Raw genomic sequence first — 17,197 nt, forward strand, 5'->3', positions numbered from 1 at the left:
CTAGGTGTTTGTCCAGAGAGGTTCCTGAGGACCTTACATGTTAGAGGTAATAGCTATTGATGCTGGTTGTCCACCTGAACTAGATAATACATGTTTATTACTAAAAATATTATGTATTCATGTTGTGTGACATGCAGAGACCTAGTTGTGACCTAGTTGGAAACTTTCTACCTGTTGCCTAGCATTTTTAAAGTGGGAAGATACTATGGGTGCTTCCTGGAGTGGATGTTTACCAATGATCCTGCTTGTTTAAAGATCACACATGCAGCACTATCAGAATGACAGGTTATGTGTGCTTGCTGATGAAATGGTGGTTCAAATGTCTTGGGTGCAATAATTTATATCAAGTTGAAATTGAAGTCTGCTGCATAGAAAAGAACCCATGTTTAATACTGTAAGCAAGGACAAAACTCCTGTGGTTGAGGATGTCAAGATTGGGCCCCCTCTCCTCTGTTGATGAGGCTCTTAGCTGGGGTCATCCTTGTGGATTCCTGGGAATCTTCCTAGAGCCAGATTTCTTGCTAACCCTATAATGGTTCCCTTAATTAAGATAGCTCTTTCCTTGTTCTCATCACTGTCCTTCCTTCTTCTCAACTATCCCATTCCCTCAAGTTCTCTTTACTCTTCCCCTACTCCCCTCCTCTTTTCCTTCCACCCTCTCTTCTTCTCTGACCCCATGTTTCCATTTTTTTTTCAGGAAATCTTCTCTATTTCCACTTTCCAGGTGGATCTATGTATGTTTTTCTCAGGCTTCACCTTATTACTCAGCTTCTCTAGGATCATGAACTCTAGGCTCAATATCTTTTGTTTATATCTAGTATCCACTTATGAGTGAGTACATACCATGTTCATAGTTTTATGTCTGGGTTACCTCACTCAGGATAGTGTTTTCTAATTCCATACATTTGCATGCAAAATTCAAGATGTCGTTGTTTGTTTGTTTGTTTTTTACCACTGAGTAGTACACTAATGTGTAAATGTGCCACATTTTCTTCATCCATTTTTCTATTGAGGGGCATCCAGGTTGTTTCCAGGTTCTGGCTATTACAAATAATGCTACTATGAACATAGTTGAATAAATGCCTTTGTAGTATGATTGAGCATCTTTTGGGTATATGCCCAAGAGTAATATTGTTGGATCCTGAGGTAGGTTATTTTCCAGTTTTCTGAGAAACAACTATACTTATTTCCAAAGTGGTTGTACAAGTTACATTCCCACCAACAATGGAAGAGTGTTCTCCTTATTCCACATCCTTTTCAGCATAAGTTATCATTGATGTTTTTGATCTTAGCCATTTTGACTGATGTAAGATGGTATCTCAAAGTTGTTTTGATTTGCATTTAACTGATGCCTAAAGATGTTGAACATTTCCTTAAGAATCTTTTGGCCATTCGAAATTCTTCTGTTGAGAGTTCTGTTTAGTTCTGTGCCCCATTTTTAACTGGGTTATTTAGAATTTTGTTGTCTAATTTATTGAGTTCTTTATATATTTTGGCCATCATTCCTTTGTCTGATGTAGGGTTGTTGAATATCTTTTCCCATTCAGTAGGCTAACTTTTCATCTTATTGAATGTGTTTTTGGTTTTACAGAAACTTCTCAGTTTCAGGAGGTCCCATTTATTTATTGTTGCTGTCAGTGTCTGTGCTACTGATATTATATTTAGAAGTAGTCTCCTGTGCCTGTGCATTGAAGACTACTTCGCACTTTCTCTTCTAACAGGTTCAGAGTGGTCAGATTTATACTGAAGCCTTTAATTCATCTGGACTTGAGTTTTGTGCATGGGGACAGATATGGATCTATTTTCATTCTTTTACATGTTGACATCCATTTATGCCAGTACCATTTGTTGAAGATACTTTCTTTTTTCCATTTTATATTTTTAGCTTCTTTATCAAAAATCAGGTGTTCATAGGTGTGTGGATTAATATTGGGGTCTTTGATTTGATTCCATTGGTCCACCTCTTTGTTTTTATGCCAGTACCAAGCTGTTTTCATTACTGTAGCTATGTAATAGAGCTGGATGTCAGGAATGGTGATGCCTCCGGAAGTTCCTTTGTTGTACAGGATTGCTTTGACTGTCCTGGGTGTTTTGCTTTTCCATATGAAGTTGATTATTTTTCTTTCAAGGTCCATGAAGAATTGTATTGGAATTTTTATGGGATTGCATTGAATCTATAAATTGTTTTTGGTAGGATTGCCATTTTTACTACATTGATCCTAACTATCCAAGAGCATGGTAGATCCTTCCATTTTCTGGTATCTTCTTCAATTTCTTTCTTCAAAGACTTAAAGTTCTTGTCAAATAGGTCTTTCACTTCTTTGGTTAGTATTAACCCAGGATATTTTATGTTATTTGTGGCTATTGTGAAAAATGATGTTTCTCTGATTTCCCACTCAACTTCTTTATCATTTGTATATAGGAGGCCTACTGATTTTTTTGAGTTGATCTTGTATCCTGCCACATCACTGAAGGTATTTATCAGCTATAAGAGTTCTCTGGTAGAGTTTTTGGGGTCGCTTAAATATACTACCATATCAGCTACAAATAATAAAAGTTTGACATCTTCCTTTCCAATTTGAATCCTCTTGTTCTTTTGTGTGACTGTGGTTTCTGCACTGTCCAGTTCCCATAGTCGTTAAGTCCCAAAGAAATCACACAGAGGTTTACATTAGTTAGAAAGTGATTGACCCAGTAGCTCAGACTTCTTTTAACGCTTACAACTTATATTAGTGCATTATTCTTGTCTATGTTAGCCATGTGGCTCGGTACCATATTTGGCAAGGCAGTTATATCTTGCTTCTCTGTGGCTGGGTCACAACTACAGAAAAAGCTTTCCTCTTCTCAGAATTCTCCTGTTCTTGTCATCCTGCCTCTACTTCCTGCCTGGTTGTTTTTCCTCTACTTCCTTCCTGGCTACTGACCAATCAGGGTTTTATCAAAATACAATTGACAGGGTACAAACCATTGTCCCACAGCACTCTCCCTTTGTTGTCTTATTGCTTCAAGAACTACATTGAAGAGATATGGAGAAAGTGGACAGCCTTTTCTTGTTCCTGATTTTAGTGGAATTGCTTTGAGTTTCTCTCCATTTAATTTGATGTTGGCTGTTGGCTTGCTGTATACTGCTTTTATTATGTTTAGATATGTTCCTTGTGTCCCTGGTCTCTCCCAGATCTTTATCATGAAGGGATGTTGGATTTTGTTGAATGCTTTTTCAGCATCTACTGAAATGGTCATATTTTTTTTTCTTTCAGTTTATGAATATGATGGATTACATTGATGGATGTTGTACCAACCCTGAATCTCTGGGATGGAGCTGACTGGATCATGGTGGATGTCTTTTTTTATGTGTTCTTGGATTTGATTTGTCAATATTTTATTGAGTATTTTTGCATCCATGTTTATGAGTGAGCTTGATATATAATTCTCTTTCTTGGTTGGGTCTTTGTGTGGTTTTGGTATCAGTATGGCTGTAGCCTCATAAAAAGAGTTTGGCAATGTTCCTTCTGTTTCTATTATGTGGAACACTTTGAGGAGTATAGGTATTAGCTTTTCTTGGAAGTTCTGGTAGAATTCTGCACTAAAACCATCCAGCCCTGGGCTTTTTTTTTTTTTTTTTTGGAGGTTTTTGATGACAGCTGCTTCTATTTCCTTGCAGTTTATAGGCTTATTTAAATTGCTCACCTGGTTTTGATTTTGTTTGGTATATAGTATCTATCTAGAAAATTGTCCATTTCTTTTATATTCCAATTTTGTAGAGTACAAGTTTTTGTAGTATGACCTAATGATTCTCTAAATTTCCTCATTGTCTGTTGTTATGTGTTGTGGGATGCCACTTGTTTTTTTTCTGGCTGCCCAGACTCCCAAAATAATCACACAGAAACTATATTATTTAAATCATGGCTTAGCCCATTAGCTCTAGCTTCTTATTTTCTAACTCTCACTCTTAATTTAACCCAGTTCTATTAATCTGTGTACCCCCATGAGGCTGTGGCTTGTCAGGTAAATTCCATCTGGTAAGCTGTTTTTCAGAGTTCCACTGAGGTTGCTCTTAAAGTCCCCTCAGTATAGGAGCAAGCTGTATTTCAGAGTTCCACTGAAGTTGCACAAGGATAGGCAAGTTTGGAGATGGGGTAGGGCTAGTAGCTTGGAGGATCAATTGAGGGAGCCTACCTTCAGGAAGCTCTCCTGATGGCTGGCTAGTGAAGCTGAGGGAGTTGGGGGAGAGGCCTCGGGTTTTGTCCCACTGTGGAGGTTCTAGAGAGTGGGACGTCCTGCCACATGGCTTTTCACTCACCTCCTAAGTCCCCTCAGTACTGGCGCAAGCGCCTATAAGTTTGTTCCTGCATCTCATGAGAGCCCACTCCTTCTTGTTACATCTGCTTTAACTTTTGGGAAAGAGCACATAGCTCTCAGATTTACAGATGACTAGGTGATGTGGAATGTCCCTCTGCATGCTGTGAATATGTTTTATTACCATTGGTTAATAAAGAAGCTGCTTTGGGCCTATGGCAGCTCAGAATATATCAAAGCAGGAAATCCAAGCAGAGATAGAGGAGGAAAGAAGAAGTCAGGAAGATGACATGTAGCTGCTGAAGGAGAAAGACACCAGAATCTTATTGGTAAGCCACAACCTTGTGGCAATATGCGGATTAATATAAATGGGTTCATTTGAGTTGTAAGAGGTAGCTAGGAATACAGTTGAGTCATTGGTCAAGCATTGTTGTAATTAATATAATTTTTGAGTGATTATTTGTGTCTGGGTGGTTGGGAAATGAATAAACAGTCTCCTTTTACAACTAGGGGAAGTAAGTCAGCTTTTATAAGTTATAAGTCTGGCTGGGGTGAGAAAGAGAGCAGTTTTTGTTTGGGAATCTGCCCTCTGTGCCGCCATTCCCTTGTTGTTAGGATGAAAGGACTCATTTCCTCCTTGGACTCGGCTTCCCTTCACCACTGTCCCATATCCATGGAATGGTCAACACCACAGTGTGTTTCCATGATGCTATGTCTGGGGAATCCTGGTTTGGAGGCACCAAGGACTTTGGGTTCCTGATGTACTTAGTCTTTACCTATCAGTCTCAGACCTTAATTCTTCTGATAGAACATTTTACCAAAGCTCCAGAGAAGCTTTCAGGCCTGTCCCCAGACCTTGTGACATGGGTCATGCTCCCTTCAAAGGATCCAGTCTTTCAGCACTCTGAATCACTGGTATGATTTATTACATGCCATCATTACCAGGTTTTTTGGAGATGGATTTGCCTAAACCTCCTGGTGTGAAACAGCAAGGAACAGACTTTAGAATCCAGGAGTGGAGTACAGCTCTGTCGACACACGGCTCAGAAAGACAAACTTCCCACAGGACCAGCGGCTCTGATGTGCAGAGAAGTGCTCGTGGGACTTCTCCCCAAGAACAAAATGTCTTCAGAGGTATCGTCATGGGTAGTCTCTCACCTCATGGATGCTTTCTATTATTTAGACAGCAGAACCTCTAGACCAGTCGTTTCCTACTTTTCCAACGCTGTGACCATTTAGTAGCTTCTCATGCTGTGGTGATCCCCAGCCATAAAACTGTTTTGGTTGCTGCTTCATAACTGTAGTTCTGCTTCTATAGTAAATCATAACATAAAGATATGAGTTTTCCGACAGTCTTAGGTGAGCCCCGTGAAAGGGTTGTTTGACTCTTCAAAGGGGTGTGACCCACAAGCTGAGAAACGCTGCCTTAGAGACTTTTTAAACTGAAGAGAAATTCCCCAGAGTAAAGTTGAAGATGGGTAATTATTGATCACTTGGTAGTGAAGCAGGAAAAGAACAAAGTGGAATGGAGAATAGCTGGCATGAAAAGAAGACAGTAGGAGAGTGAGTCTAAATATAGGCATACGAAACAGATTGAGTATAACAATTCCACATCTGCAAATAAAAGACAGGGATTATAGAACTGGACTTAAAAAGCAACAGTTAAATAAATATGTGCTTTCTATAAGGAATCCTATTTTAAACAGTCACACATAACTTTACATACTGTCTTCTATGTTCTTTCTGTCAGTCACCCAAACATTACTATATGACATAAACTGTGCTAGTGGGCCACAGTATCTGTGCCAAGACAAAATTAGAAAGAATACATATTGGCACATGTTGGGATTTCCTGAAGAAAAAAAACAAGTATGAATTATTATTCAGTGACTTCAAAGTAAAATAATGAGAATATAAATAATCTATTAATCATGAACATTTGTACATATATTTGTATATGAGTATACATTCATGCAACACCATATGTAAAACACAAGAAATCCAACAAGACAGACCTGAGGGAGAAGTGATTGTGTGTGGATTTCTACATGTCTTCCAAGACTGATAGATACATCACCATCAGTTTATGTGACCCTTGCCAAGGGCCTTCACCTCTTCTACCATGACAAAGGGACTGAACTCAGATGTGAATTTTTGAGATTAGGTCATTCAGTCTGTCCACAGGATTGAGAGGGCTGTGCCCACCAACCACAGGAGTTTGAACTTATGTCTTCTTTCATAGCTGGGGAGTGTTGGTCAAAGCGTTTTCCCGCAGTCGGCAGTCCAGGGTGGAATATGGGCTTTGACCTTGGTGTTGAATCCACAGTCACTCTAGATCAACACTGTATATTTGGGAAATAGTGCAGACTCAGTGCAGGAGGTCACAGACTTGTGGCACTGGCAACAGCGACTTCTGTACAGGACCTGCCACTGGGTCAAGGAATGGAGGGGACAAAGAGAGCCCTTGGCACCCTCCACCAAGCTGTTCTGGAGTGGAAGCTGAGAACTCCCTACCCTACTGTGCCATTTCTAAACACAGGATAATTTCAGAACCAAAACCAGATGCATAATTTGAGAAGCCACAGAAAAAATTAAAATGCCAGGACCCTCCTTCAGAAATCTGGGAGTATTTCAAGATGGTAGCTGGATGAACTGACCTATGATAATTCCAGTACTTGAGAGGCTGAGGAAAGAGAATAATAATTTGAGGCTAACTTGGACTGCTTAGGGAGTTTGAGGTCACCCTGGTCACCCTGGTTACAGACTGAGATTTTAGCTCAAGAATACAATGCAAACAAAAGCCAGCAAGGTAGAATCTAAGTGTGGAGACAGCACAGCTTCAATGCACCCTTGTCCCCCCCCCAAAAAAAATATCATCAGGAGGGCTGAGCCATGTGACTCAGATCTTGGCTTACTTTCAGCATCAGGGTGCCTATGCTCCATGGGACTCATCTCTGCCTGCCTGTGACATGAGTTACAGGCTTGTCTTGCAGCTATATGTTCTTGTGAGTGGTACTGAGAGGTCCCTAAACAGGTCTGCATTCTTCTCCAGGTCCAAGCAGAACCTGTCTCTAAGAAGTCTCAGTCATATCACAGGGTCTGTGGTCCTAGTCTCCAAATTCTGATGACTGAGGTCTCCCGTTCATTCATAGCATCTCCTACAGGGCTTTAATCCACACACCCACAAACATATGATTTTTGATACAGAAGCAAAAAATAGAAAATAGAAAAAAGAAAGCTTATTTAACAAATGATGTTGGCATAACTGGATATCAACATGTAGAAGAATGAAAATAGACCCATGTCTATCACTATGCACATAACTCAAGTCCAAATGGATCAAAGACCTCAACATGAAGCTAGTCACACTGAATCTCATAAAAGAGAAAGTGAGAAGTACACTTGAACACATTGGCACAGGAGACCGCTTCCTAAATATAATCCCAGTAGCACAGACACCGAGAGAAACAATTAATAAATGGGACCTCCTGAAACTGAAAAGCTTCTGTAAAGCAAAGGACATGGTCAACAAGACAAAATGGCATCCTACAGAATGGGAAAATATCTTCACTAACCCCATATCAGAAAGTGGTCTGATCTCCAAAATATACAAAGAACTCAAGAAATTGATCATCAAAAGAACAAATAATTGAATAAAAAAGTGGAGTATTGACCTAAATAAAGAACTCTAAACAGAGGAATCTAAAATGGCTGAAAGACACTTAAGAAAATGATCAACATTCTTAGTAATCAGAGAAATGCAAATCAAAACAACTCTGAGATTCCATCTTACACCTGTAAGAATGGCCAAGATCAAAAACACTGATGACAACTTATGCTGGCGAGGTTGTGGGGTAAAGGGAACACTCCTGCATTGCTGGTAGGAATGTAAGATGGTACAGCCATTTTAGATGTCAGTGTGGTGATTTCTCAGAAAATTAGGAAACAACCTTCCTCAAGACCCAGTAATACTACTTTTGGGTATGTATCCAAAGAATGTTCAATCATACCACAAGGGCATGTGTTCAACTATGTTCATAGTAGCATTGTTTGTCATAGCCAAAACTTGGAAACAACCTAAATGTCCCTCAACCGAAGAATGGATAAGGAAAATGTGGTAAATTCACACAATGGAGTAGTACACAGCAGATAAAAATGACATCTTGAAATTTGAAGACAAATGGCTAGAGCTAGAAAACACCATGTTGAGTGAAGTAACACAGACCTAGAAAGACAATTATCATATGTAGTCACTCATAAGTGGTTTTTAAGCATAAAGCAAAGAAAACCAGCCCACAGATCACAATCCCAGAGAACCTAGACAACGATGAGGAACCTAGAAGAGACATACATGGATCTAATCTACATGGGATATAGTAAAACACAAGATCTCTTGAGTAAATTGGGAGCATGGGGACCATGGAAGAGGGTTGAAGGGGAGTGGAGAGGAAGGTAGGGGAGCAGAGAAAAATGTATAGTTCAATAAAATCAATAAATAAAAGAATTATGGGTTAGTTTAAATTGTAAGAGGTAGTTATTAATAAGCTTGAACTATAGGCCAGTCAGTTTTATAATTAATATAAGTCTCTGTGCATTTATTTTGGATTGAATTGCTGAGGCACCAGACAGGACAGAAACTTTCATCTACATAATGCAACCATGCAGGTTTGTCTATGTACAGTTAGACACTGCTCCACATGCATGGCAGTCCAGCAGGCATTTGGACAGACCCCACCACACAGGCAAGCTGGTAAGCTGACATTAGAGGCCACCAATGCTCTCTGATGATATAGCAAACTAACCATGGGACTGTTTAGGGCAAAATAAACAATGAGGAAGAACTAATTAGAAGAACAGTAGTTTACTAATTTTGAGTGCTCCACAGTCAAATTAACAACAGTGCAGAATTCATTGCTATGATAGAAAGTGAGGGTAGGGCCCTCCAAGAGAGCTTCTTGTACCTGGAGAGAAATTTAACTCTTTTATGGTACGTTAAGAGTTTAACAGCCCCATTTACTTGTCTGTTTAAAGGTAATTGCAAAATAGAAGCTAGGTTACTGTGTGTAACAGATATATTAAAGCATAGGTTTTATGTATTTAGAATTCTCATCTCTGTGAATACATAATATATAATAATATAAAAATTTCAGAAGAAAGGACATGGCTGTTGATAACATTTTTTGTGCATCATTCATTAGTTGCCTGTGTTTTTGATCTTAGCATGTTGATCTGGTAAGTAGATATTTTATATGTTATTTTTTCCTTAAGCTTAACTACCTTTCATCATATTCAAATACTAAATGTTTTATTGAATAACAAAAAACACTTAATGTTATATTTTTCCCTTCTCTGAGCAAGTTCTAATCATAGTCTATGTTTTTTAAATGATTTTTTCCAATTTTGTTCATCTGTAAGTAAATTAAAATATTAGTCCTAGTTTGTACAAGAGAGCTTAAGAGGCCTTCTGTTCCCCAGGCCAAGCATAATGCTATGGTTTATTCCTTTATCATTGATTCTTAGGTGCTTTGCATAGTGATGAAATTTTAGTGAATTTATACCTCTGAACAATAGTTGAGGTTTCAGTATGCTTAATTTGGGGGGTCTAAATAAAATGAACGCTATGGTTTATGAAATACAGTTCTTTGTATGTGTGCATGTGTATATGTATATGTGCATATGCATGTATGTGTCTATGTGTATGTATGTGTGTATCTGTGCATATATGTATGTGTGCTGGTGAGTATGTATGTTTATTTTGAGATAAGGTCTTGCTGCTCTGTTCCTTCTGGTTTTAACTCATGATCTCACATACTTGATTCTCTCCCCTCAGCACTCTGAAGAGGGGTGATGAAAGGTACATGCTCGCATGTCAGCTAAGCTCCTTCCCCCTAACATCCACTTAATCAAGTAGTTTGAATATTAGTCTAAAGCATTTGCACTTGTATGTAGCTCGGGGTCAATGGTTGTACCTGTGGTGGTTGAATTACTGCCAAAGGCCTGATGAGGCATGCTCCACGTTCTCAGCATGATAGAGCTGATGAACTCTTTTTGCAGTTGCAATCACAAGAGGCTTTGCCTTCTGTGTGTCGTGATCATTTTTGTAAACGGAGGACTAAGCTGTGTGTACAGGGCTGGGCATGTGGCTCAGTCATAAGCAACTCACAAAGCCTTGTGTGTAACATGAAAAAAAAAAAAAAAACAGAGACAGAAACTGGAGTTCAACATGAAGGTCAGAAAAAAAAGTAAAGCAACCAGCCACTGGTTCTTACTTCTACCTCTGTCTGAAATGGTGATCCTGCCTCCAGGAATCTCAGAATGAGATGAGCAATGTCTCCTCTCATTTTATATTCCTCTCTAGTGCTGGGATTAAAGATGTGCAACAACACCATCCGGTTTCCATGGCAAACTAGTGTGGCTACTATAATTAAAGGTGTGTGTCCTCATTGCCTTGTCTGTAAGGCTGATCATCGGGGCTGTTTTATTAACTTCAGGCAAGCTTTATTCATTAAAATACAAATAAAATATCACTACACTTGTGTTTGATATCTCACATAGCACAGAAAAAATAATGTTCATAGTTTTTATTCATACTTAGAAACCTGCTAATTTGAAAACTAATCAAATAAAAAGCATATATTTAAAATACATTTATAGACGACTTATTTATTGCCCTAACTATCCCTTTTGACTTGTAAGTTTTGGCTTTGACTTTTACTTTATCTGATAGTGATATTTTAATTTCGTTGTCCTTTGACATACTTTACCCATAATTTTCAATGAAAATTTTAATACCTTTTTGCGTCATCTTAGTTCAGATAGAAATTATGCTATTGTTGCTTTTTAGCAGAAAATTCATACTTAATAACACAACACATTTATTTGGCTTCATTTCTACTATCATTTTCATTTATATGGCTTCTTTGGCTTCTCTGGTTTCTATTTTGTTGCAGTATAGATCATTGTTTTCCTTTGCCTTTTCTCCCCATCCCACAACAGTTACCTGACCAATTCTTTACACTGTATCTCTTCCTCAATATGGGTGTTACACCTCGTCCCTTGCCTCTTAACAGCAGCCCATAGACTTACATAAAAGTGTTTCTCCTTGCCGGGCGGTGGTGGCGCATGCCTTTAATCCCAGCACTCGGGAGACAGAGGCAGGCGGATCTCTGGGAGTTCGAGGCCAGCCTGGTCTACAAGAGCTAGTTCCGGGACGGGCACCAAAGCTACAGAGAAACCCTGTCTCGAAAAACCAAAAAAAAAAAAAAAAAAAGTGTTTCTCCTTTTCTTTCTGATTTGTGCTGAAATGAATTGGCATGCAATTATCAAAAAGTTTTAATTGTAGTGTTTTCATCTGCTTTTGGAGTGTATTAAAATTCATGGTGAGATTGTCAACATATAATTAACATTACATGGCTTTAATCTTCATCAGGTGGTCTGGAAATTACATTCCCGTCTACTGAGAGATGTTTTTCTGATTGCATTTTCTTTGTTTGGCTTCAGGGACTGCTTGAGCACCCTCCCTCTCAAAGTTCACAAAAACCCCTGCAAGCATAGAGCAGAGACTCTCCTGATTTCTGTACTCATGAATAATAACTGTAGAGATAAGGGATTCCAACTTCTATAGGTTTGGGGTTTACTCTTAAAAGTCCAGATACCAAGGCTTGAGAGATGGAGCAGGGCTTAAGAGCCCTTGTTTTTGCCAAGGACCAGAATTCAGTTTTTAGAACCCAGAGGGAAATTCACAAATGTCTGAAAATCCAGCTCCAGACATATAATGCCCTCTTTTGACTTTCATTGTACTGCACGCACGTTGTGCAGATACATGCAGGCAAAACACTCATATACATAAAATAAATGAATAAATCTTTTAAAAAGTCCAGATCCCAAAAGGATCACGGAGCAAGTTAAATTAGAATCTATTCTTTCAAGACGTTTATTGGAAATTTATTCTTCTGTGCATGAATATTCCTTCCATTTCTTGCTGAAAAACAATTAATTTGGGATATTTCCATTCATATGATGTTTGTACTCATTCGATACTATCTCAATTATAGTGACTTATCCTGAGCCTTGAATCTCGATAGGCTTAGACTTTCAGTTCTTTTTTGCTCAGAATTACTTAGCCTATTTTAGATCTCTTGCATTTGTGTGAATTTCAACAGCATAACTATCCTGTTGAGAGTTTGGCAAAATTCCTGCTGGTGACTGTATTGGTTTTGTTTTTGTTGCTGTGATGAGATACCATGACAGAAGTTTATTTTGGCTTATGTTCTCAGATAGCAAGTCCTTAAAGGTGACGAAGGCATGACAGCAACCTGGGCTGGGAACCTGAAAGATCACATTCTCATCCTCACACAGGAAGCCCATAAAGCAATTGGGAAATGGGGTGAGACCACAAACCCTCAAAGCCAAGCCTAAGTGTTGTGCTTCTTCCAGCAAGGCTGAGCCTTCCAAATGTTCTATAATCTCCCCAGAAAACACCACCAAGTAGGCACAAAGTGCTCAAATATATGAGCCTCCTGGGGCATATCTCATCCAAGCCCCATTAAGATGGCAATGAATTTGGAGAAGCTAGCATTTTAATAGTATAGTGGAAGCATTCTAAGCCAGCTACCCTAGGAGTTCCTGCATATCCATGTTTACTGACAAAATATTCACAAAATCCAAAGAACAGAAAAAGCTGAAATACCCACCAAAAGATGGAAAGATAGTGAGTTCCATGTGTGCAACAGAATTATATTCAGCTGTAAAGAATAAGAAAGTTAACTCATGGTTAGAAAGAGGTCAGCAGTGAAGACTTCACTGTGTCATTTGAAATAAGACACACCAATAAAGGCAAATCTGTGTGTTTTCTCTCACATCTGGAATCTAAAATAATATGTATAAAGGTTTATATATACATTACGGTAGTTTCAATGAGAAATGTCCTCCACAGTTTGAGGCATTTGAATAGCTGGATCTCAGTTGGTGGTGCTGTCTTGGGAGGTTTAGGGAATGCAGCCTTGAGGGAGGAAGTATGTAACTATGGTGAGCTTTGCAAACATGTGTAGCCTTACCTTACTTTCAGCTTCCTCTCTGCTTCATCTTATGTTTGAAGATGTGTGTTATCAGCACTATGCCTGCCACATGCTGCCATGCCCTCCCACCAAGGTAGATTCTTATCATCCTAGAATCATAGCTCCAAATAAGGATATCAGCCTGCTGCTATGCATTTATGGACTCCCACACTGGAAGTGGAAGCCAAAATAAACTCTTTCTTCTCATGGTACATCTCCACAGCAACAGGAACAACACTAGTACAGTCTTCATCGGAAATTCAACAGAACTCCCAACAGAGTCTTAGTTTCACTGAAATGAAGTATATATAAAGGCAAAAGGTAAAAAAAAGGGGGGGGGCAAAGTAATTTTGAGCAAGTTTTCTTTTATGTTTCAAGTTTGCTTTGATCATGATGTTTTATCAGCACAGCAGAGGAGTAACTAATACAACACATATGAACACATATGTGTGTGTATGTAGGATACGGAAGTAGACTCGTGTTGGACTATGGGAGGAGGTGAAGCAGTCTAAGGAGAGAGCACTGGGCTGTGCATGTGACATTGAAGCAGAAGGTGGCTGCTTAGTAGGAAGGAGATCAGAAAAAGAGGCAAGAAAAAATGGGTGGACAGGGAAGTGGTTAAGAATAAAACACAAGGATGACATCTTCTTTTGGGCTGGCTCTTGTGTTTGCTGCTGAAAGACACTTCCTAAAGCTTGAGCACCACAGATGCTGCACTTAACTGGGAAGGTGTCTGACTTGAGGTGGAGGTTAGAGGCTCTTCCCCTAAAACCAGAGAGAGAAAGTAGGCTTTTCAGGCTTGGAAAAGGCTCAGTCAGTGCAGAACCTGATGTGCAGGCCTGAGGATTTGAGCTTGGACCTCAACACATGGATTCTCCAAGCCCAGAGGCATGCCCCTGTTCTCTCCACACTCAGGAGGAGACACGGGAGAGTCCCCGGAGCTTGCTGAGCAGCTACTAAGGCTGAATCAGAGAGATCCAGGTTCACACACAGACCCTGTCTCAAAAAATAAGGTGAGAGGGAGAGAGAGAGAGAGAAAGAGAGAGCGAGAGAGAGAGAGAGAGAGAGAGAGAGAGAGAGAGAGGAGAGCAAGACTCCAAACTCAGGTCTCCACACGCAGGTGTGCAAGATAGGTTTAAGCTTTTTATCTGCCTTTAATTGTTGACAGAAGAAATGTAATGAATGCAGAAGATAAGGCTGGATATGCAATTAAGCCCAGGATTGTCATAAAAGCCAAGACCAGCCAGGCGCTCCTTGTCTATGCAGAGCCGGGTAGCTCCTGTTAAGCAGATCCTCCTACATCACTGGAGACCTGAACCTGGTCTTTTGCATCATGGGACTTTCTGCTCAGGGACCCATCTATTATCACTGGAGACTTTCACAAGATCCTTGCTCTCCTGATTTCCTTTGCATAGAAAGCAGGTCCTGAGTGTCAGACAGATTTCCATGGCTCAGACACAAACAGGTTGAAGCAGGAAAGGGTTTGAGCGGATGCAGCTCTATCTTCCTCCCTAGAACCATATACACACAAAAGAGTCATATCATTCTAGACAGATGCCTAGACTGAGAGAACATCCTTTCTAGTATAACTCTGAAGCCATGCACCTTACATCCAGCTATGTCACTGCATCTATTCTTCCAGAAGCCCACAATGAGAATATCCCCAAGGAACAGTCTTGGGTCTGGAGATGATGGAAGGCATTTCATTTCTGTCTCTGGTAAGTGTGCCCCTGAACAGGCTTACAGCAGAAAGGAGAACTAGGGCCGGGCAGGGAAACAACTGACATAAATTTAGTCACAGTAGAGCTATAGGCCTTGGAAAATTCATTGTAAACTGGCCTCATTGCAGAAAGTGGCAATTGGACCACACTACCTCAAAGGCTCCTTCAAGGTTATGAGAATGACCTGGAAAGGATGTCACTCAATGGATGTCTGAGGATGGGGTGCTTTTTGTTTTTCACAGATTTCACGGTCACTAAGATGGAAAGGTGACCCTAATGGCTGTTCTGGCTCTCACGAGCATCCTCAGTGTAACCTAGGACTTAGCTCTGTTGTCTTTCTGCTCTCACAGTCTCTCCCCATGCAGCCACGGAGAAGGATGGAGGTGTCTTTCCTAGACCTCCAGGGGCAGATCCTCACGCTGCAAGCAGAGATCAGTGGGATCTGGCGAAACTCAGCTTTGACTCCAAGCATGCTGGCACTATTGCCTTCCTGCCAGCGTCATCCGGCTATGTTGCACATCCTTGGCTGAGATGGGCAGAGTCGAAGCTTTCCCATTTGTGTTGCTGGCTGGACACTGAGCAAAGGAAACTCAAGTTATGTTGCTGGATGAGAACAAGGAAAAGAGCCCTGGAGCTCTTGGTTCTGCTACCAGGTGACCCCGTGACCTAAAATTAGACTCTTGTCAACCCAGTTTTTCTTTGTGTATAAAACTGAGGCATGGGGACAAATTTATTCCCAATCATTTCACCAGCTTTAGAGAGAGAGAGAGAGAGAGAGAGAGAGAGAGAGAACCCTACAAACCTACTGCTGTAGTTTCCAGCTAGATACGTGTCTAAAAGCTCTTAAAGGGCTCTTCACAAAGAGGGCTCTATTCTGAAGTGGCTTCCTATCTTGTTGAAATGAGCAATGACCTTTGGAGACCACAGCATAACAAGATGGCTCAGCCTCCCGAGTTTACACAGACCCTGTCCCTTGGCAGCCTCTTTTGATACTGTTGATGCCCATGACCCAAAGGGAGACAGGTCTGTGTCTTGGTGGTAGATCACAGTGTGATAGGAACCCTACCGCTGGAAGGCAGGATGGAGAGCCCTTGCTTGGGGGCAGGACCCTTCTTCTGCATAACTGTTATCTGGTTATTGGACACCCAAGAGCTGTAGAGGGTAGATCATGTAACCTGGGAGATCTGGTCTAAGGGAAGCCGTTGTGACTGCGCAGGTGCCAAGGCATGACCGTGTTGTGTGTCTTGAAATCAGAAGCCAGGAGGACACTCAGACAAATTGAAACCTCATGTGTGGGAAAGACTTGGTCAAATCTGGCCGACACAAACCAGTGGGAACCAGCCAGTGAGTCCCATAAAGACTCTCAAGAGACAAATAAAGACCAAGAGAAGGAGAATTGGAGTCTAACAAAAGAGGAAGTGAATAAGCATGGTACTGTTCGGGCTTTCACAAAATGTACAGTTTTGGGTAGAAGGCTAATGAGCGTACTCTAAAGAAAAAAAGAATGTTAGGTACGTTTTGTGGAAGGCACCTTTTCATTTTGTAAAACTGATGTTTAATCAATACATAAAGGAAAAAAAAACTCCACAGACTAACAGATGTGATGTCTGACACAGAATACAATCTACAGAATTTAAATCAGGTTAAACACACACTCTCCTTGGACATTTGCTGTGTCCTTACAGTGAGAAGGATAAGGTCATTTCCTAGAGATTGTAGACATACTTCACTCCTATCCATAGCCAAACACTGGCACTGGCATGGCCCAACTCAAAACATTTATGTGGAGCTCAGTCACTGAAAAGCCTTGGAAGTTCTGCCATAGCAATAAGAACCTTTGCCCAGGGAGTCTGGAAAGTCCAGTTTACAGAACACTGCTATAGGCAAATCAAGGTCTTTCCCGACGGAAAGATGATTGGCCTTGAAAGTCAGCTGCAGATAAACATTTCCATAAACCAAGTTATGCACTTAGTAGTAGAGAACTGAAACAGCCAAAGCTATGTGGACGCCATAATTTTGTAAAATCTGTCAATTTACTTTTCTCTAATTGACAAAACAGAGACTCATGGTTCATAAGTCTGTACCGTTTGTCACATGTGACCAAAGGAAATGACCTGCGGCGAT

Source organism: Chionomys nivalis, chromosome 15 (assembly GCF_950005125.1).
Source record: "Chionomys nivalis chromosome 15, mChiNiv1.1, whole genome shotgun sequence".
In the NCBI taxonomy this organism is placed as follows: domain Eukaryota; kingdom Metazoa; phylum Chordata; class Mammalia; order Rodentia; family Cricetidae; genus Chionomys; species Chionomys nivalis.